This window comes from Bos indicus, chromosome 1 (genome assembly GCF_029378745.1).
Source record: "Bos indicus isolate NIAB-ARS_2022 breed Sahiwal x Tharparkar chromosome 1, NIAB-ARS_B.indTharparkar_mat_pri_1.0, whole genome shotgun sequence".
Classification (NCBI taxonomy): Eukaryota; Metazoa; Chordata; class Mammalia; order Artiodactyla; family Bovidae; genus Bos; species Bos indicus.
The window spans coordinates 118,430,529-118,452,378 of NC_091760.1; positions in this window are offsets into that span (position 1 = coordinate 118,430,529).

Genomic DNA, 21,850 nt, shown 5'->3' on the forward strand with positions numbered 1-21,850 from the left:
TTCCATCTTTGGTATCATGCTTGATTAGTGAAGGGTCATAATCCTTCACTGGTGATGAAACCCATATGGTGGGTTGCACTGGAACTAGCATCGGAAAAGATCCAATGGAAGCACAGATAAAATGCCAAAGTGCATTGCACCCAGCGTTGGCAAGCACTGTTTTCTGCAAATGTTATAAAAATATGTATAAGGTGTCCTGGGTCAAGATGCAAAATGAACCGTGTGGACAAAGAAGGTTGCCTGCCATTCCAGTGAACAAGTGTTGGCTACCATCAAGCCATCAGCCAAAACACCACACCACCACACACCACTCTCAACCACGATGTGCCCTGAGGGGAATTCAGGACTTAGGATGGAGAAAAACAGAATAATTACCTTAGATAATTATTAATAAGAAGCATATCAAAGGAATAGTTTCAATGAGCCTGATTCTTTCATCTTCCCATAGGTAGAGAAACACAAAAATCATTAACTTGAGGTGCCTGTGTTTTGTGATTAGCAGTAATCTTTTTATGTTCCACTACATGTTTTTGTTTTTCAGCAAAATTTTCTATATATCCTGGCTCCTCCCTTACCGCTTTGGCACAGTTCCTCAGAGCTATCTGCAAAGTTGCCTCCTGGTCTACAGTCTTCAGTAATGTCCCTGAACAAAACATAACTAGCAACTTTTAGATTGAGCTTTTTTTTTTTTCAGTCAACAACTGGTTACTCTGGGTCATGGTCAAAAGGTTTAAAAAATATAATATTTCTTTATGCTTGTTCCATGGACCAATTTAATAGAAAAGTAATTATATGCCATTTCATGTTAGCGGAAACATCATTGTAACTCGTAGTCTAATATGCCACCAGGTGGATGTACTATAATGTACCTAATCTTCTACTGGTTGGCATTTAGGTTGCTTCATTATTATAAACAATATAGAAATAAAAAATATATCTGCATAGTTTTTTCTATTTTGAAGATTAGGTTTTCCCAAATAAAATGGTTAAAGCATATGACTTAGAAAATGCTCAGAGAGCTCTGTGCTTAATGACAGAGGCACAGACACTATTTTGATGTTATTTGTCCCCAGCCCCACCCTATCTCCAGTCCACATTTTCAAAGATTTCTGTGGGAGTTCAAGTGCAGCTGGCAATGGGCACTTTGGATTTTCTTACTGAGAAAAGTTATCAGGAGGTAAATATAAGCTGATTTATAGCCCACTGGAGCTTTGTTTTTGTTACGCCATCACCTCTCCCAACCTAGGACAAATACTTCCCAAGTTAGGGTTGTGTGCCGCTAAGATGACTTTATTTGATGGATATGCATGGCATTAGATGACCTTGAATTAAAACAGAAAACCGAACTCAGGGTGTTCTCAATGACTGAAATAGCCTAGAGGGCAGGAGAGAGGAAGGCATCCTGGCTGGTCTGCTCATCTGGCTCTGGGGCCTCCAGTATGCTGGCCTCACTATGGGGCTAGCAGCATCTCTTCCCATGGCTAAGACTGCTCCAGGCCTGGTGTTTGTATTCAACACTGGCCCCAGTCAATATCCAGACCAAGAGATGCATTCTCTTTCAGGGCCTCTCAAAAGAGAGAAAATCTTTTTTTCTCCCCCAAAGCCTCCAGGGAATTTTCTCCTCTTGTTTCATCAGCACAAATTGGTTCACGTGGCCTTTTCTGAACAATTGAAGATTAGTCTTAAGCCTCAGGCCTAGGTCTGTGGCAAGGCCAGTGTGCTAAGAGGGTAAAGCAAGACTCCCTCCATTCTCTTGTTAACAAAAAGACAGCAGGCCCCGGGATGCCTTTAGGCAAACAAGTGTCTTGCTTGCTTTGAATACCATACGGGTGTTTGTTTTTGCTTTTCTTCCACCCCCGCCCCCCATTGCTTTCTCTTGATGGCAAATAGTGCTGATTTTCTATTTACAGTTCTAATAAGAAATTTTTTTAAAAATTATCATTCAGTTTTAAAACAAAATTTAGGATATGTAGACTCCTATCTGGAGGGAGGAGTCAAAAGCACCTCTCTGAGTTGGGGAATGGGAATATCTGAAGAGCAGTCACTGCCTTGAGACTGGGCCACAGTCTCTGGGGCCATGCTCAGATCTCGCGATGTTTGGGCCATTCCACACGGGAACTAGGGGCAGTTTCTCGCGATAGCCTGTGCTGAGGATTCTGTGAGGCACCATGTGCTGGTGTGTGTTGGTGTGCTGGTGAACATGAGCACTAGGAAGTGCTGAGGCCATCACAGCGGTGGATCCTGAGGTACCAAAGCCCCATCCCGAACTCTGCTGTGAGCTCTTCTAAGCCCATTGTTTCTTTTAGATTTGCTGGGGCCTACGCAATCTCAGAGCCCAAAATTTGGCCTGGCCAGTACTGCGGCCTGAGCCTGTTGGCTTAACAGTAACAACAGGAGTGGCAGCAGTTGCAGTCTTCATTCAGAATACAAGCCTGGGAGTGGGCACTTGTTTAATACTTGGAAATGAATTGTCTGAGTAGACACACGTGCTAACAAAGCAAAAGACTTGATTGGAAGGAGGTGCTGGAGCAGAGAGCAGCTGGGTAAGGAAACCAGGAGAACTGCTCAGCCAGGACTTGCAATCTCAGGTTTTATGGTAATGCAGCTAGTCTTCTGGGTTGTCTCAGGCCTATCACCTTGTTTGGGTCCGTATTCGGTCTGACTTGGGTCCTTCCTGGAGGTGCTTGCATCTCTTAGCCAGGATGGATTCCAGTGCGAGGCTTTCTGAGGGGTTGGCGGGATGTAATATGGACTGGCGTCTCCTCCTTTGTTTTGGCCCCTCCCTAATCCTGCCAGTTAGTTTTCCCTGGCAGCACCCTGTTCCCTATTCAGATCAGATCAGATCAGATCAGTCGCTCAGTCATGTCTGACTCTTTGCGACCCTATGAATTGCAGCACGCCAGGCCTCCCTGTCCATCACCAATTCCCGGAGTTCACTCAGACTCACGTCCATCGAGTCAGTGATGCCATCCAGCCATCTCATCCTCTGGCGTCCCCTTCTCCTCCTGCCCCCAATCCCTCCCAGCATCAGAGTCTTTACAAATGAGTCAACTCTTCGCATGAGGTGGCCAAAGTACTGGAGTTTCAGCTTTAGCATCATTCCTTCCAAAGAAATCCCAGGGCTGATCTCCTTCAGAATGGACTGGTTGGATCTCCTTGCAGTCCGAGGGACTCTCAAGAGTCTTCGCCAACACCACAGTTCAAAAGCATCAGTTCTTCGGTGCTCAGCCTTCTTCACAGTCCAACTCTCACATCCATATATGACCACAGGAAAAACCATAGCCTTGACTAGACGAACCTTTGTTAGCAAAGTAATGTCTCTGCTTTTGAATATGCTGTCTAGGTTGGTCATAACTTTCCTTCCAAGGAGTAAGCGTCTTTTAATTTCATGGCTGCAGTCACCATCTGCAGTGATTTTGGAGCCCCAAAAAATAAAGTCTGACACTGTTTCCACTGTTTCCCCATCTATTTCCCATGAAGTGATGGGACCGGATGCCATGATCTTCGTTTTCTGAATGTTGAGCTTTAAGCCAACTTTTTCACTCTCCACTTTCACTTTCATCAAGAGGCTTTTGAGTTCCTCTTCACTTTCTGCCATAAGGGTGCTGTCATCTGCATATCTGAGGTTATTGATATTTCTCCCGGCAATCTTGATTCCAGCTTGTGCTTCTTCCAGCCCAGCGTTTCTCATGATGTACTCTGCATAGAAGTTAAATAACCAAGGTGACAATATACAGCCTTGACGGACTCCTTTTCCTATTTGGAACCAGTCTGTTGTTCCATGTCCAGTTCTAACTGTTGCTTCCTGACCTGCATACACATTTCTCAAGAGGCAGATCAGGTGGTCTGATATTCCCATCTCTTTCAAAATTTTCCATAGTTTATTGTGATTCACACAGTCAAAGGCTTTGGCATAGTCAATAAAGCAGAAATAGATGTTTTTCTGGAACTCTCTTGCTTTTTCCATGATCCAGCAGATGTTGGAAATTTGATCTCTGGTTCCTCTGCCTTTTCTAAAACCAGCTTGAATATCAGGAAGTTCATGGTTCACATATTGCTGAAGCCTGGCTTGGAGAATTTTGAGCATTACTTTACTAGCGTGTGAGATGAGTGCAATCGTGCGGTAATTTGAGCATTCTTTGGCATTGCCTTTCTTTGGGATTGGAATGAAAACTGACCTTTTCCAGTCCTGTGGCCACTGCTGAGTTTTCCAAATTTGCTGGCTCAATATGCACTCAATATGTGCAGCACTTTCACAGCATCATCTTTCAGGATTTGGAATAGCTCCACTGGAATTCCATCACCTCCACTAGCTTTGTTCGTAGTGATGCTTTCTAAGGCCCACTTGACTTCACATTCCAGGATGTCTGGCTCTAGGTCAGTGATCACACCATTGTGATTATCTGGGTCGCGAAGATCTTTTTTGTACAGTTCTTCTGTGTATTCTTGCCATCTCTTCTTAATATCTTCTGCTTCTGTTAGGTCCATACCATTTCTGTCCTTTATCGAGCCCATCTTTGCATGAAATGTTCCTTTGGTATCTCTGATTTTCTTGAAGAGATCTCTAGTCTTTCCCATTCTGTTGTTTTCCTCTATTTCTTTGCATTGATCACTGAAGAAGGCTTTCTTATCTCTTCTTGTTATTCTTTGGAACTCTGCATTCAGATGTTTATATCTTTCCTTTTCTCCTTTGCTTTTCGCTTCTCTTCTTTCACAGCTATTTGTAATGCCTCCCCAGATAGCCATTTTGCTTTTTTGCATTTCTTTTCCATGGGGATGGTCTTGATCCCTGTCTCCTGTACAGTGTCACAAACCTCATTCCATAGCTCATCAGGCACTCTATCTATCAGATCTAGGCCCTTAAATCTATTTCTCACTTCCACTGTATAATCATAAGGGATTTGATTTAGGTCATACCTGAATGGTCTAGTGGTTTTCCCTACTTTCTTCAATTTAAGTCTGAATTTGGCAATAAGGGGTTCATGGTCTGAGCCACAGTCAGCTCCTGGTCTTGTTTTTGCTGACTGTATAAAGCTTCTCCATCTTTGGCTGCAAAGAATATAATCGGGGTTGACCATCTGGTGATGTCCATGTACAGAGTCTTCCTTATTAGAACCTTCTTTTGTGACATGACTTGTGCAAGCGGTTATTGTTGTGCTTGTCAAGGTGGGCTATTTTAGTTAATGGTCCCCTAACACAACAAAAAAAATCACAGACCAGGTGGCTTACAAGCAACAGATATTTATTTCTCATAGTTCTGGGGTCTGGAAGTGTAAGATGAAGGTGCTAGAAAGGTTGTGTGAAAACTGTCCTCCAAGTTGCAGACTTCTCTTTATATCTTTACTTAGTGGGAGGGCAGAGTAGCTCTCTCGGGCCTCAGTTATAAGGGCATTAATTTCAACCATGAGAACTCGGCATTCATGACCTATTTACCCCTCAAAGGTCCCACCCGCTAGTAGTATCACATGGGGCACTAGGATTTGAATGTATGTATTTTGGGGAGATATAAACATTTAGATCGGATTAGAACCACGTAGGAGTTTTGATAAAGCAAGTTTCTGGGCTCCACCCTCCAAAGATTAGAATGGTCTCTAATGGGGTCTGAGTATCTGTATTCTTTTTAAGAAAACAAAAAAAATCTTCAAAGACTATTTTAATAGGTTTCCCAGGTGGCGCTAGTGGTAAAGAATCTGCCTGCCAGTGCCGGAAACACAGAAAACAAGGATTTGATCCCTGGATTGGGAAGATTCCTTGGAGAAGGAAATGGCAACCCACTCCAGTATTGCCTGGAAAATTCCCTGGACAGAGGAGACTGTAGCCTTACAGTCCATGGGATCGCAAAGAGTCAGACATGACTGAGCACACACACACAAGGACTATTTTAAAGTAAGCCAAAGTAAGAACAACTGCGGAGAACTTTGGAGAATCCTTTTAAAACTGGACATTTAGGGGCAACATGGGTCTTGTTTGGTTTGATCTGCTGTCTCCATTCCAGAAATGTCATGTTTATCTTCACTATTAATCCAGTCAAAATGAACATAAAGATATGCAAGGTTTGCCGGAGAGCAAAAGGGACAAAAGCTTTATTATAGATGATAAAACACATTTGAAAATACTGTTTCCCAATTAGTGTTCTCACAATAAATTTGCAAGGATAGTTATAAATGCAAGAAGATATTAATGTTAACTTGTGATGTCTTTAATGTGTGCTTTAAAAAAAAAGTGTACATTAAAGCTTGGAGTATTTGGAAACCTTTTTTAAAAAGCCAGCATCCCTTTTGTTATTATTTTCTTGGTGATATAAAATATTAACTTAATATTTTGAAACTGAACACCTAAGGGTATTCAGGAGAAGGCAGTGGCTCCCCACTCCAGAATCTTGCCTGGAAAATCCCATGGATGGAGGAGCCTGGTAGGCTGTGGTCCATGGGGTTGCAAAGAGTTGGACATGACTGAGCGTCTTCACTTTCACTTTTCACTTTCATGCATTGGAGAAGGAAATGGCAACCCACTCCAGTGTTCTTGCCTGGAGAATCCCAGGGACAGGGGAGCCTGGTGGGCTGCCATCTATGGGGTCGCACAGAGTCGGACACAACTGGAGCGACTTAGCAGCAGCAGCAGCAGCAGCAAGGGTATTCAGCTTCAAACTTCAGGTGTTCATCTGCTCAAGATTTTAGTTAGGAGTTTGAAGACAAGTATAGTCCCTGAGAGAACAGAGTTACTACATTTTCAAAATGCAGTCTTTGTCATAGTCATTTGAAAAGTCATATATTTATACTTTGGTGCTTTTCTGCTGCTTTTGACATTTACAAAATAAGGTATCTCACTCTTCACTAGTCAACAGTAAGATCAATGTAATTTAGGAGGTTGCTAATCTTCCATAATACCTCCCTATGAAATTATACTTCTACCTTTGGTCTTCCTTCTGTATCATGAAAGTGTTGACATTTTTAATCTCAACTACTTGTAGCATAAGTGAATGTTAATGACGGGGCTTTGAGTTCCTATGTAAGAGCTGTTTAAAAATGATTAAAGAAGACAATTTAGATGATAGAAACAAACTACTTAACACTTCACGAAGCAAGAGTCTTCTTTTGCAGACAACTGGAAAATAGGAACCTTTTATAGGATAAAGACTAAAAAGCAAGAAAGAGAAAAATAGAAACTCTGATTGGCAGGTACCACCTAGTCCACCCAGTTTCAGATGAAAAGGCCCAGAGTGGGCTTTGTGTTTGGGAATTGGCTGGATGGATATATTGCATTTCTGGTCAACTGGAGCATTGATAGGGACACAAAAGTTATTTGAGTTTCCATTTGCTGATGTGGCTCACCATCCAGGAGTGTCTCCATAATGGACCTAGAAAGTTCCTTCAACAGAACTAAAGGTGAAATGGCAACAAAAGAAGAAACCCAGGCAAAGGACTGAATGAACTTTCTGAAACTCTGAAAGGTGCCTTGTTTGTTAGGGGGATTCCCATAAGGGCCCTGGTTCTAGACCAGGAACAAATGATTTATTAAAGGAGGACACCAGATGAAGAGAATGTGCCCACCAGTGTTAGCTCCACTTCCCATCCTGATCATATTTCTTTATTTGAAATTCATTTATTCAGCAAATATTTAAGCACCTATATGTGGACATGAGTTGAGCAAACTCTGGGAGATAGGGAAGGACAGGGAGGCCTGGTGTGCTGGAGTCCATGAGGTTGCAAAGAGTCGAACACAACTTAGCAGCTGAACAGCAACAACATACATGTGCCATATTCGGGCACTGAAGTAACAAACATGAATATGGAGACTGCCCTTGGAGGCCACCTTCAGTGGGTGTCAGAGAAATTCTTCTGGCATGCTCTACTGTGTCTGGACGGCCTCTGACCCAGCAGGCAAGACCCTGGCTCAGGTTTTGTTTCCTCTCCTTGCCCTCCTGGTCACCACCACTTCTCACACCATCCCCCGGCCCACTTTGGCTTAGCTTCACTAAACTACCATCTGCACCTGTGTGTGTGCATGTGTTAGTCACTCAGTCACGTCCAACTCTTTGCAACCCCGTGAACTGTAGCCCACCAGTCTCCTCTGTCCGTGGAATTCTCCAGGCAAGAATACTGGAGTGGGTTCCCATTTCCTCCTCCAGAGGATCTTCCCAACACAAGGATTGAACCCAGGTCTCCTGCATTGCAGGCAGATCCTTTACTGTCCGAGCCACCAGGGAAGCCTGAGTCTCTGCACTATCTGGACCTCTGTTCCAGGAGCCCATAACCTTGGTGTGGTCCTCAAAATTTATATCTGTATTAGAAGCCATTAGCATGAAAATGTTATTTAATATTCCAGAATCATATCTGGAAGATCACTTTTTCACTCTTGTTCCCCATTGAAAAAAAAATTTCACCTAAAATTTTTTCTAAGAATTAAAAAATAAGAAAATTTATAACCTAGACCAACTGTATTCTTGATGCAATTGTGTCTTATACCATGATACGTTAAAAACACAGGGACATTGAAACTAGCAAATAATGTGACTGGAAAGCATCAAGAATATTCCTACTAAAGAGGTACCAGTAAGATGATGTATATGTTACCATCTTTTCAAGTTGTAAAGAAAGTGCTTGAACTTTGCATCATTTGAAGTGTGATAGCATATAAACAAGATACTTAATTCCAGAGAAGAATCATGCATTGGCACCTGCTAACTAGCCAAGTCGTGATGCTTGTGTTTGTGTATGTGTTTAATAGTCTGTTATATTCCAGTTTTGCTTTTTGACAAATATGCATTTAAATGTATGTCTTAACTATATACTTTTTTAACAAATGTTTATTTGCTAAAGACAATATCCTTTGAAACCCAGCCCAGAAAGCGACAGCTTAGACTATGAGGTCTGACACATTCTGCCTTTAACTTATCTGTGTGTGTGTGTGTGTGTGTTTAATCAGTACTAATGACTTTATGGCAAGGTTTGTGGACAGAGAAAAACAAGGAGAAGGTCAGGTAAACCAAACTATTATCTGTCAAATTATCTTTTTCTTTTCTAAAAAAAAAATATAACATTAGAGATTAGAGCCCCAACAAAACAATTTTTTCCCTTTCTACTTAAAAGCATTCTTGCCTCATTGATGTTTAATGCTTAAAATGATCAAAAGGGATGCCTTTGTTTGCATCCATGTAAGCTGCCTTCCTTTAAGTTCAATGTTATAGCCCTGGAGGGCAATTCATTTACTTAGTTGCCTTTGGTCAGAATGGTTCCTGGGCCCTTTAGAAGGATATTGATCATTCAACCACTAAGCTATTTGCAGAAAAGCAGATGAAACCACTTCATGTCTTTCATAAAAATACTTTCAATGATAGTTGAAAGAGTTTTATTTACACCTGTCAATGCTGCCTTTTATGTCTATGTTTTACTTTCTGCAGAATTTATCTTCACTGCATCATATATTTAAATAAAGCATAGGTCACTCTGATTATAGTAGAACTCACGAGGCAATGTGGGACTCCCATGGACAATTTTGGTTGCTTTTTTAGGGGGTCATTAGAGCCATTCCCAAATAGTCCAGCTCCCCTTCCTTCCCAACTCACCATAGGATTGCACTTCCCTGTCACAGGAGTTGGGAGTGGTCAGGAGACTTGCTCTGATGCAGAGATGGGTGTGGAAGTTGTGTGTGTCACTTCTAGACAGAAGGTTTAAGAGCTAGCCTGCCCCTATACACATCTCTCACCACACTGGCATCATAACCAGTCTCGATCCAGAACTGGCTTTCCTTTCAGCCTGAGTTCCAGAGGACATGAAGAGGTGGAACAAAGCTCCTGCTGACATTTGACAGACACGTGGCATCATTATAAACCTGAGCTGTTTTAAACTATCAAGATTTGGGGGCTGCTTGTTATGGGAGCATAACCTATGCTTTCCTATTTCATCTCTTTTTTTTTTAAGTCTCAAGGAGAAATTATCTTGTAAGTGCCAATTAAAAGGGAATTTTGTTTCAGGGTCACAATAACCAAATGAGAACATTAGCTTTTATCTAAATGGAGCAAATTAATTAAAGTTCTGCATTTATATAATAAGCCGGTTGCGTCTCCCTCTCAGAAATAGTTTCATTCTTAAAAAGAAGGAGAAATCATGGAAGCTTTTGGACCACAGACTGTCATTGCCACTTTTATTTTGAAAATCTTTTCCTTGTCATTTTATTACTAAAGAACACATGTCCCTGAGTAAGTCACTTCATTTTGCTAAACCTCAGTTTCCCTGCTATTGGAGAAGACTCACGGTTCTCCCTGCAGTATCTCACAGCAGTAACTTTCTGTGCTTAATGCACAGTTCATAGAAATCAGTAGGAAAATTAAGTGGAAACTAGAACTCATCTTTTAGCTCTTCTAGCTTCTGAAAAGTGTTATTAAAGCTTGAAGTAATTCTGTGAGACTATATCCTCCCTGAGAGAGAGGCCTAAAGTGAAAGAAAGAGGATTTTCAAAGAAATGAAAATGTTAGAAAATTTGGGGGTTTTTATTTTGTCTGATTCTCAGTATATGTTTGATTGAAGTGTAATCTATAATACATCTGGGGAAAATGTAGATGTTTAATATACATCTTCATAAGTGAAGAGCTCAGTGAATTTTCACAAAGTACACACACTTTTTAAGTTGAAGTATGGCTCAGTGGTGGTGAAGTCAATGGCAGCCCACTCCAGTACTCCTGCCTGGAAAATCCCATGGACGGAGGAGCCTGGTGGGCTGCAGTCCATGGGGTCGCTGAGGGTTGGACACGACTGAGCGACTTCACTTTCACTTTTCACTTTCATGCATTGGAGAAGAAAATGGCAACCCACTCCAGTGTTCTTGTCTGGAGAATCCCAGGGATGGGGGAGCCTGGTGGCCTTCTGTCTATGGGGTCACACAGAGTCGGACACGACTGAAGCGACTTAGCATTGTTGAAATGTCATGTAACGCTAAAGAAGCACATGAAATATTTTTGGTTAAACTGGTTTTTGGAAATTTTTATGTTGGATTAAACTGATTAAGTTATATTTTAGTGGCCTTTGGAAAAGTTTTTTACAGTAACTTAAGATTATTTCTATCTAAACAATGAAACTTTAAGATCCTATCAAAGATCAAAGAATTTTACTAATGTTCAATTCACAGGAATGCTGTGTTTCATAAACATTGATGTAAGTTTAAATCTCAAGTCAAACAATTTTTATTAGCATATATTTTGTGACTACATTGAATCTTTAACAAAGAGTACAAAGTAATCAAAGAATCAAATGTTACTGTGTGTATCCTAAGAAGGGGGAGAATGAAATGATTTAACTTTTTGTGTATTAGTAGTATCTAGCTTTTTGGAGCGGAGAAGGCAATGGCACCCCACTCCAGTACTCTTGCCTGGAGAGTCCCATGGACAGAGGAGCCTAGTGGGCTACAGTCCATGGGGTCGCTGAGAGTCGGACACAGCTGAGTGACCTCACTTTGATTTTTCACTTTCATGCGTTGGAGAAGGAAATGGCTACCCACTCCAGTGTTCTTGCCTGGAGAATCCCATGGACGGGGGAGCCTGGTGGGCTGCCGTCTATGGGATCGCACAGAGTCGGACACGACTGAAGCAACTTAGCAGCAGCAGCATGGCTCAGTGGTAAAGAGTCCACTTGCCAATGCAGGAGACACAGGAGATGTGGGTTTGATCTCTGAGATGGGAAGATCCCCTGGAGGAGGGCATGGCAACCCACTCCAGTATTCCATAGGATTGAACAGACTCTGATACGACTGAAGCAACTGAGCTCAAAGCTCAAAAAAAAAAAAAGTTAATTTGCAATGTTGTGTTAGTTTCAAGTATACGGCAAATTGATTCAGTTATACATATACATTTGTTGTTGTTGTTTAGTCACTAAGTCATGTCAGACTCTTGTGACCCCATGAACTGCGGCCTGCCTGGCTCCACTGTCCGGCATTTCCCATGCAAGAATACTGGAGGGGGTTGCCATTTACTTTTTCAGGAGATCTTCCCAACTGCTGAGGGATCAAACCTGTCTCTCCTGCATTGGCAGGAGGGATTCTTTTACCACTGAACCACCAGGAAAGCTTATATAGATATTTACACACATACATACACACATACACACACATATATATTATATATCGTATATATAATCTTTAAGATTATAATCTTATATAATAATTGGCTTCCCTGGTAGCTCAGCTGGTAAAGAATCTGCCTGCGATGCAGAAGACCCCAGTTCGATTCCTGGGTCAGAAGATCCCCTGGAGAAGGGATAGGCTACCCACTCCAGTATTCATGGGCTTCCTTGGTGGCTCAGATTGTAAAGAATCCGCCTGCAATGGAAGAGACATGGGTTCTCTCCCTGGGTTGGGAAGATCCCCTAGAGAAGGACATGGCAACCCACTCCAGTATTCTTACCTGGAGAATCCTCATGAACAGAGGAGCTTGGCAGGCTACAGTGCAAGAGGTCACAAAGAGTCAGACATGACTGAGTGATTAAGCACAGCACATACATAAAATCTTTTTCAGATTCTTATCCACTGTAGGTTATTACAAGATAGTGTGTATAATTCCCTGTGCTCTACAGTAGGTTCTTGTTGCTTACATGTTTTATTTATAGTAGTGTGTATATGTTAATCTTAAACTCCTAATTTATCCCTCTTCTCCATCTTTCCCCTTTAGTAACCATAAGTTTGTTTTCGAAATCTGTTTCTGCTTTGTAAATAAGTAGCTTTGCGTCATTTTTTAGATTGCATGTATAAGTGGTATCATGTGATACTTGTCTTTGTCTGATATACTTCATGGAGTATGATAATCTCTAGGTCCTTCTATGTTGCTGCACATGGCATTGCTTCATTCTTTTTTATGGCTGGGTAATACTCCATTGTATATATGTATCACACCTTCTTCATCGAATCATCCATCTATCGACATTTAGGTTGCTTCCACGTCTTTGCGATTATAAATAGTGCTGCTGTAAATATAGGGATGCATGTATCTTTTCAAATTAGAGTTTTTATCTTTTACAGATGTATGCCAAAGGGTGGGATTGCTGGATTATATTATATTTTTAGTTTCTTAAAGAACCTCCATTGCTATTCTTCACAAAGCCAACACACTCTTAAAATCAGCTCCCCAGAGATCCTCCCTGTCACTCCTGCCTGACACAGGGTTCCACCCTCCTGACTTTGACTAGGCTCACTTCTAACAGCAGAGATTAGTCTTGCTGCTTTTTAATGTCAATGAAGAGCGCCACAGGTACTCTTTTGTGCTTCACCTCTTAAATGGTAGACTCATTTGTGTTTTTGCGTGTGGTTGCAGTCTGTTCTCATTGCTCTGTAATGTTCTAGTGTGTGCATTTACTACAGTCTATCCATTCCAGTGTGATGGACACTTGGGATGTTTCCGGGTCTGGGCTAGTATTAATAGTGAATATTTTAATGGTTCAGGAGGTAGACATCCTTAGGCCTAAGTTAGAGGATCTAGCTCTGTTGCAGAAGATTGTATTTTGGAGCATCTCACTGTGGATGGAGGGGAGTAAGCCATTCTGAAGTCCTAGGTAGGAGAAGGGAGAGAAGGAGGGAGGGAGAGGGTGGAGATTCCTTGCAGCTAGAGGACTAAGTGCTGCTGAGTTCTGCTGTTCCCAGCCAGAATGCCACGTCCCTTTAGTTTAATCCTTTGAACCCTCAGGCAGTACCATCATGTGGAATTCCCTGAAAAGCGTTTTCTGGAGCAGCATTGTTGTGTCAAAGCAGGAAGTCAGCAAAAAAATGGTAGATGCTTAGAAGGAAAATGTTTTTTCTAGACTTGTTATTCAAAACTGAAGGAATCCTGTAAACACAGTATGTCAAATACCAAATAAAATGCATTAAAATTCATAAGGGAGAGGGAGAATATGAGCAATTGCTAATCACCTGATTCCCTTTTTGGTGGATCTTGAAACTTACAGTTTCCCTGATGCCACTCTCAATCCAATTTGGGGTGCGTAATCATAGTAAAAATGGTAAGAGATCCTTAAGTATGACTTTTTCTTTGTTTTCTCTATAAAAATATGAAATTATGAGAGAATAAATAAAAGGCAGCATACCAATAAGCTTGTCAGTTCAAATGTCATACTTGTTTTCATTCCTGAAACTTGGGGCTTTTCTTGACCTCCTGGAATGCAAACTCCTTCTGCCACCAAATGCATTCCATTTCACCCTGAGTTGCCAGCTCCTCTCTTTGGTCATGTTTTCTTCATGCATGTTTTGGTAAATTGACCCACTAGCTATTGGTCCAAAGAAAGCAATAGTTTAGTTAAATTAATGTAGCTTATTGAGTACTTTGTGTACCTTCTCTCTAATCCTTCCTGTAATTTTGAGCATTATGATCTCTGTTTTGCAGAGGAGAAAACTGAGGCTCAGTGAGATTAAGACTTGTAGCTTAAAAGGTACAAGGTCAGTATTTGGACATGAATCTGTTCTTGACCTCCATCTTTCCACTGGAGGTATGTCTGTGCTGAGACTTATATTCTCAACCCAAAGTTGCAGAGATTTAACAAATTACGTGTGGTGATCTTAGAACGCTCATTTTTATCTGAAGGCTATTTTGTCCTGCACAGGACATTTGGCAATGTCTGGACAGAGGGAGGGGAATACTACTAGCATCTAGTGGGTGGAGGCCAAGAATACTGCTAAACATCTTTCAGTGTGTAGGACAGCCCGACTACAAAGAATTCAGTTGAGTTCAGTCACTTAGTTGTGTCTGACTCTTTGTGACCCCACAGACTGCAGCACGCCAGGCCTCCCCATCCATCACCAACTCTCGGAGTTTACTCAAACTCATGTCCATTGAGTCAGTGATGCCATCCAACCATCTCATCCTCTGGTGTCCCCTTCTCCTCCCACCTTCAATCTTTTGCAGCATCAGGGTCTTTTCAAATGAGTCAGTTCTTCGCATCAGGTGGCCAGAATATTGGAGTTTCAGCTTCAGCTTCAGTCCTTCCATTGGATATTCAGGACTGATTTTCTTTAGGATGGACTGGTTGGATCTCCTTGCAGTCCAAGGGATTCTCAGGAGTCTTCTCCAACACCACAGTTCAAAAGCATCAATTCTTCGGCACTCAGCTTTCTTTATAGTCCAACTCTCACATCCATACATGACCACTGGAAAAACCATAGCTTTGACTAGACAGACCTTTGCATTACCTTGGCAAAGTGATGTCTCTGCTTTTTAATATGCTGTCTAGGTTGGTCATAACTTTTCTTCCAAGGAGCAAGTGTCTTTTAACTTCATGGCTGCAGTCACCATCTGCAGTGATATTGGAGCCCAAATTATCTGGCTCCAAATATACTTGCCGTCCAGGTTTTTGTGCATCATAATGTGCTTATTAACCTTAAAAAGAAAAAGGAAATGGCAACCCACTCCAGTATTCTTGCCTGGGAAATTCCATGGATAGAGGAGCCTGGCAGGCTACAGTCAGTGAGGTCCCAAAGAGTCAGACACAACTAAGCAACTGAATACACAAGCTTAAAAGAGTGATAAATCGCATTTGAAGGGAGCAAAGAGGGATAGTTGAATATATCAATACATTAAGAGTCAGAATATCTGTGTTCTGGTCCCAGGTCCTCTGTTAAGTAGCCTCATAACTTTGTGAAAATAGACTCTCTAAACCTCAGTTACCCTGTGAGTAAATGGTGAAAATAGTATCTGTCTTATCAATTTATTAATCCATCAGATTTTTATTTATTACCCACAATGTCTCAGACACTGAGAAGGCAATGGCACCCCATTCCAGTACTCTTGCCTGGAAAATCCCATGGACGGAGGAGCCTGGTAGGCTGCAGTCCATGGGGTCGCGAAGAGTCGGACAGGACTGAGGGACTTCCCTTTCACTTTTCACTTTCATGCATTGGAGAAGGAAATGGCAACCCACTCCAGTGTTCTTGCCTGGAGAATCCCAGGGACGGGGGCGCCTCATGGGCTGCTGTCTGTGGGGTCGCACAGAGTCGGACACGACTGAAGCGACTTAGCAGCAGCAGCAGCATGTCTCAGACTGAGTTAGACACTGAGTATGTAGCAGGGAAGGGCTACCCTGGTGGCTCAGCGGTAAAGAATCTGCCTGCAACGCAGGAGATGTGGGTTCGATCCCTGGGTTGGAAAGATCCCATGAAGGAGGGCTTGGCATAAATATTCCAGTATTCTTGCCTGGAGTTATCTCATGGACAGAGGAGTCTGGCAGGCTATAGTCCATGGGGTTGCAAAGAGTTGCACAAAACTGAAGTGACTGAGCATGCAAGCATGCAGCAGGGAACAAAATGGGCACCAACCCTACCTTCACGTAACTTAGTGGGAAACAGAGATAAGAACTATGAGATAATCTGGTAACCTAGAGATGGGATACATAATCTAGTCCTAGGCAGTGAGAGAAGTAAGAGGTAAACTGATAACTAGAGAACAAGAAGGTAGGCAAGCAAAAAATAAGGGAAGAAAGTAGAGAGTTCCGTGTTTGCAAAAGTCCAGAAGTGAGAAAATACATGGGGTAATAAAAAACCTGAGAAATATCCAGTATGACTGAGTACAGCATTCAAAGGGAAGAAAGAGGCATGCCTGGGGAGGGAATTCCTGCTCAGTTCTTGGAAGATTTCATGGGCCGGGGTAAGGAATAGAAATTTCAGCCTGGGGCAGAGAGGGAAAAATGAAAGGTTTTAAAAGCAAGGGGGTGACATAGTTAGACTTGAGTTTTAGGAAGATCATTCAGATTGCAGGAGGAAATTGGGTTCTAATTATGCTAGTGACTAGGAGACCAGGTGTAGCTTGCTGCTGCTGTCCCAGCGCAGATCATGGTGGCCTCAACTGGGGTAGAGGCAACAGGATTGACAGACATGAATACATTTAAGAAAAGATCAACCAATTCCTGCTACTGAGGGCTTGATGAGATATCCGTGTCGTAGAGCACCAAAGTTCCCAGAATGAGGCATGACTGTCACTGCTGTCTAGAATCCGGAAATATTGATTTGATTCTATGAGGAACTGTATCTTTGTCTCATTAATGTGGAGCCTTTGTGGTATGTGATCAGCAGGGCGTAGGTCATATGTCTGCACTCAAACTGCAAGGGATTTTGGGAAAGTATGTATCTGGCTTCCCCCTGGGGAGAATGCCCTAAACTTAGGAAGGATGTTTAAGAAAGACAAATACTCCCTACAGTACCAATGGAATGTGATTTGTTAGAACCTATTTAAAAGCAAATCTGAAAATATCTTTCAAATTAAAAACATTCTTCCTCTTACAAGCCCCATTTCTCAGAATCTATTCCATAGAAGTAAAATTACCCATACGTAGAGAATATATTCATAGAGATATTATAGGAGCAAAAATTCTGGCTATTCTTAGTGGCAAAATTTTTGTAACAAAGTGAGTTAGAGCTAAACCAATTGGGACTGGGATTCTATGAAAGGCTGAGAGATGTGCTAGGACACCTCAAATAGTAACCTGTCATATTTCACAAAAATCTGATTCATACCATCTTCCGGGGAATGAGAGGAAGAGGGTTTTGTTTTTTTTCCCCTGAATGACTCGCTCCTGCTTCTTCAACAGCCCTGTCCAGACCCAAATCACTGAATATTTTGCTCATATTTGCTCTCAGCTTCACTCAGGAAGTGACCACTGATAACAGGGAAGGTACTGAGTTTTAGTTTACGCAGCTTCCCCCGGAGCTCTCACGCCTGCTCTTGGGTTCACCGTACATCACCCTTGGGCCAAGAAATTCTTTGTGACCTGTCCTGCAGGAAACAAGATCTTCACGGAGAAGCCCCTGAAGTAATCCCTGGATCTGAGCTGAAACTCTTCTGCCTACAGTTCCTTGTCTCTGGGTAACAGCTTGGTTATAACAGCTTTGTGGTCTTACTCTTCTTGGGCAGCTGTAACAAAATACTGAAGACTGGGCTTAACAGAGATTTATTTTCTCAGAGCCCTGCAGCTTTCAGACCAAGGAGCCAGCAGATTCAGTTTCCTGTGAGGGCTCTCTCCAAGCCAGGGAGATGGCCACCCCTCACTGTGTCCTCACCTGGTTAAGAGAGGGAGCTCTAGTGTCTCTTTCTCTTCTGATAAGGACAGTGATTCCAGCACGGAGTCTCCACCATCATGACCTCAGCTAAACTTCCTAAAGGTCCCATCTTCAAATACCATCACATGGGGAGTTAAGACTTCTGCATATACATTTTGGAGGGACGCAAACATTCCCTTCCTAGCATGGCTTCTGAATGTAGTCATCAAGAACACAAACTTTGAGGTCAGACTAAGTCCTGGTTCTGCCACTTACCTGCCGTATGAACTTGAGCAAGTTAGTTAGCCTTTCTGTGCTCCAGTCTCATCTATAAAATGGGTTAGGAACAGTATATCCGTTTCATGAGGCTGTTACGAGGATCAATTGGTTAACATATTTATATGTATATTACATATAACACATGTAATGAGGCTTCCCTAGTGACTCAGATGGTAAAGAATCTGCCTGCAAAGCAGGAGACGCAGGTTCAATCCATGGGTTGAGAAGATCCCCTGGAGAAGGGAATGGCAACTCGCTCCAGTATTCTTGCGTGGAAAATTCCATTGACAGAGAAGCTTGGCGTGCTACAGTCGATGGGGCCACGGAGTTAGACATGACTGAGCCACTAACACTTTCAGTATGGCTGTAGAGCAGTGCCTTAAATGTACAAAGATCATCATTCACTTCTCAATGTATATTAAATTAGTATCTTCCCCCAAGTACTTAACCTGGTTGACGTACTCTAGCAGCTTTCTTTCTCTCCCAACCTCTGGTTGATCCTTTTGTTTAAAAAACAAAGTTGTATTTATTATTAATACACAAGCAATATTATAGTAATGGTGATTCATAAAAGACACATGGCTAAACTTCTTGAGGGTGGGAGAGGAAAGGAGGAATTTCAGTTCTCTGGATCCATTCCTGAACTGGAGGACGTTCTACTACCCCAATACTTTCTGTACTTGCAATGTTGCTATTTTCCATTTTCTAAAGCTCTATTTAACCATTGTAATTTGCGGCTTTCTTCAAAGCTAAGTATAGAACAAAACATAATAATGCAAACTGGCTCCTGCTGAGCTGAAATGAGTAGTGTTCTGTCCCCAAATTCTCTTGTGAGCTTTAATAACTTCTTGAATCCCTCTGTTATTTTCCAATATTGTATACCTGTTCCAGAAGTGCTCATTTTGTCTTTCCTAAACTGGCTTTCCTCTGCTGGAAAAATGATTCTGCTCCTGTCCTCTTACCACACCTCTGTTTTTTGGTTTTCAGCTCCCATTCTGGGGTTATAACCAATTTAGCAGTTGTTGATCATGGTAAGAAGCTATAATTGAGTCAGCACTGGAGATGGAATGACTTGTCAGAACATTTCATTTGCGAGAAACCACTTCTAGGATCCAGAGAATGAGCAGGACCGTCCATATGCATTATACTTGCTTGGAAAGTAATAGAGGGGATTTCAAGATGGAGTTAGCTTGGGTTATATTCCTTGACTCTGTGGCATACTCTTCCTTTTTTTGTCTGTTTTAAAATTTAAGATTATCCTCTAACAGAGGCAGAAAAGTTCCCTGTCTGGGTTGAGGCCTGGACACTATGTTTAGACTGTGAGCTCTCAGAAAGAGCAAAATATTAATGCTCAGCTTGTCATGAGAACTCAGAAAACATGAATTCAAATCTACAGGCAGAAAGAAAGTGCTATGCTTAAAGAGACATGGGTTGGTTAGTGGTGACCTTATGGCTGCTTTTATAAATAATGGGTAGCTATGTTTGTTTCTATATTCAGATTCCTACGAAAAGGAGAATGTTTGGACTTTAAAAAGTACCAGGGTGAAAACAGTAAGGAACTGGAGCTGAAGTTTAGAATGAAAGGGGCAAGAGAGAACTGCCTCCTTGCTGGAATGTGAGGGGCTCCAGAGTACTTCCTGGGAAAGGCTGAGATACTTTTATACCCACATTCCCTCTGGACTCAATTGCCTACAATTCTGTGAGAGGTCTGTGGTCTTCAGCAGCACCATGCCCTTGTTCGCTCTGCCTGAAGCATCTCTTCCCACAGGTGCACTCACTACCCCCACCCAGACCCCATTCAAATGATGCCAAGTCTTCTCCCAGCTAGGCTTAAATCCCCTCCTCCTCTGCATTCCCATTGCTCTCTGTTCATGCCTCTAGTACTTAACACACTCCAGTGTCCATACTTCTTTTAAAATCAGACCTAGAGTAATGGATTTAGGGAGAATAATTTATTTGGGAAGAGATCTTAGGAAGCACTGTGAGGGAGTAGGAAGTGGGACCAAGAAAGGAGAAAAGCTAATAAAATGTGTTTTAATGAGCAGGTTATTGCTGTGAGCATCTAGCCTTAGTTCCATTAGGGACCTCCTGAGAGACTGAGTGACATGGGCTCAAAAAGTTTCCTACTTAAGGGCAAGGAACGCCACTCTCACTGGGTGAAAATTGTCCTGGAGGTGTTATTTCTCTGACAATTCCAGTCTGCCTCCAAGGTGCTGAGCTACTCCAAGGTTAAAGAGTGCCTTTATGTGGAGAGATGCCATAACTCCTGGTGGAACTATCCAGAGTGGAAGAAGGGGGACGCTGAAGGGATATGGACTTAGCAAGGACAGCCTGCTACAATGATTGACAGTTGTGTAAGCTTTTGGAAGGCAGGATATGAACTGCACTCATCTTTATACACCCAAAATATCCAACATGCAGCCTTGTACCTAGCTGGTGCTTACTTACTGTTAAATAAATGAGGTTAATGAGCGCCAAAGAATTGATGCTTTTGAACAGTGGTGTTGGAGAAGACTCTTGAGAGTCCCTTGGACTTCAAGGAGATCCAACCAGTCCATTCTGAAGGAGATCAGCCCTGGGATTTCTTTGGAAGGAATGATGCTAAAGCTGAAACTCCAGTACTTTGGCCACCTCATGTGAAGAGTTGACTCATTGGAAAAGACTCTGATGCTGGGAGGGATTGGGGGCAGGAGGAGAAGGGGATGACAGAGGATGAGATGGCTGGATGGCATCACTGACTCGATGGACATGAGTCTCAGTGAACTCCAGGAGTTGGTGATGGACAGGGAGGCCTGGCGTGCTGCGATTCATGGGGTCGCAAAGAGTCGGACACGACTGAGCGACTGATCTGATCTGATCTGAATGAACATAAAACACATCTAATGAGCCAATGACGCATTTGACTAATACATAGTGAAATACTGACTGTGCACCAGAGTAATCAGTCAGGCCTTGTTCCTGCTCTTGGGGGAGCTGACAGTCTCACAGAAATGACAGACAACAAACAAATAGTTACAGTGAGGTTGATGAGTATATTGACTGACATCATCAGTGTACTTATCACTCATTGGAACCCCCTCTCACTGGTATCACCCATTGGTACAAAACCTATCATTTGAATCTTAGCAGGTTAGATTTTTATCTTCTAAGTTTATTTTTCAGATAGAGAGTAGGAACAGAGATTAACTTTATGAAGTTATTTCAATGTGATTTCACATTCTGGATTGGTAGACTTGGATTAGGATTTTAAACAGACATAAAAGGACATGATAAATGGAAATGTAGAAATACAACTTCCTGATTCCTTTCCGGTTTTTACTTAAAAACTGATCTGTTAAAATAGCTAAGTAGATCCTTGATTCAAGAAACCAGAGGAAACAGGGTATTTTCTTGCCTTGCCTGATAAGTAATACTCAGTGAATGCTGAAAAGAAGCTCAGAAAAGGAAAGAAAAAATTGTCCCCCAAAGTGGGCTTGTCTGTTTCGATTTCAGTTTGAGATGAGGAGGCTGAACAATATACCAACAGAACTTTTGACCATAGCACTTCAGTTTTCTAGAACTTTAAAAAATA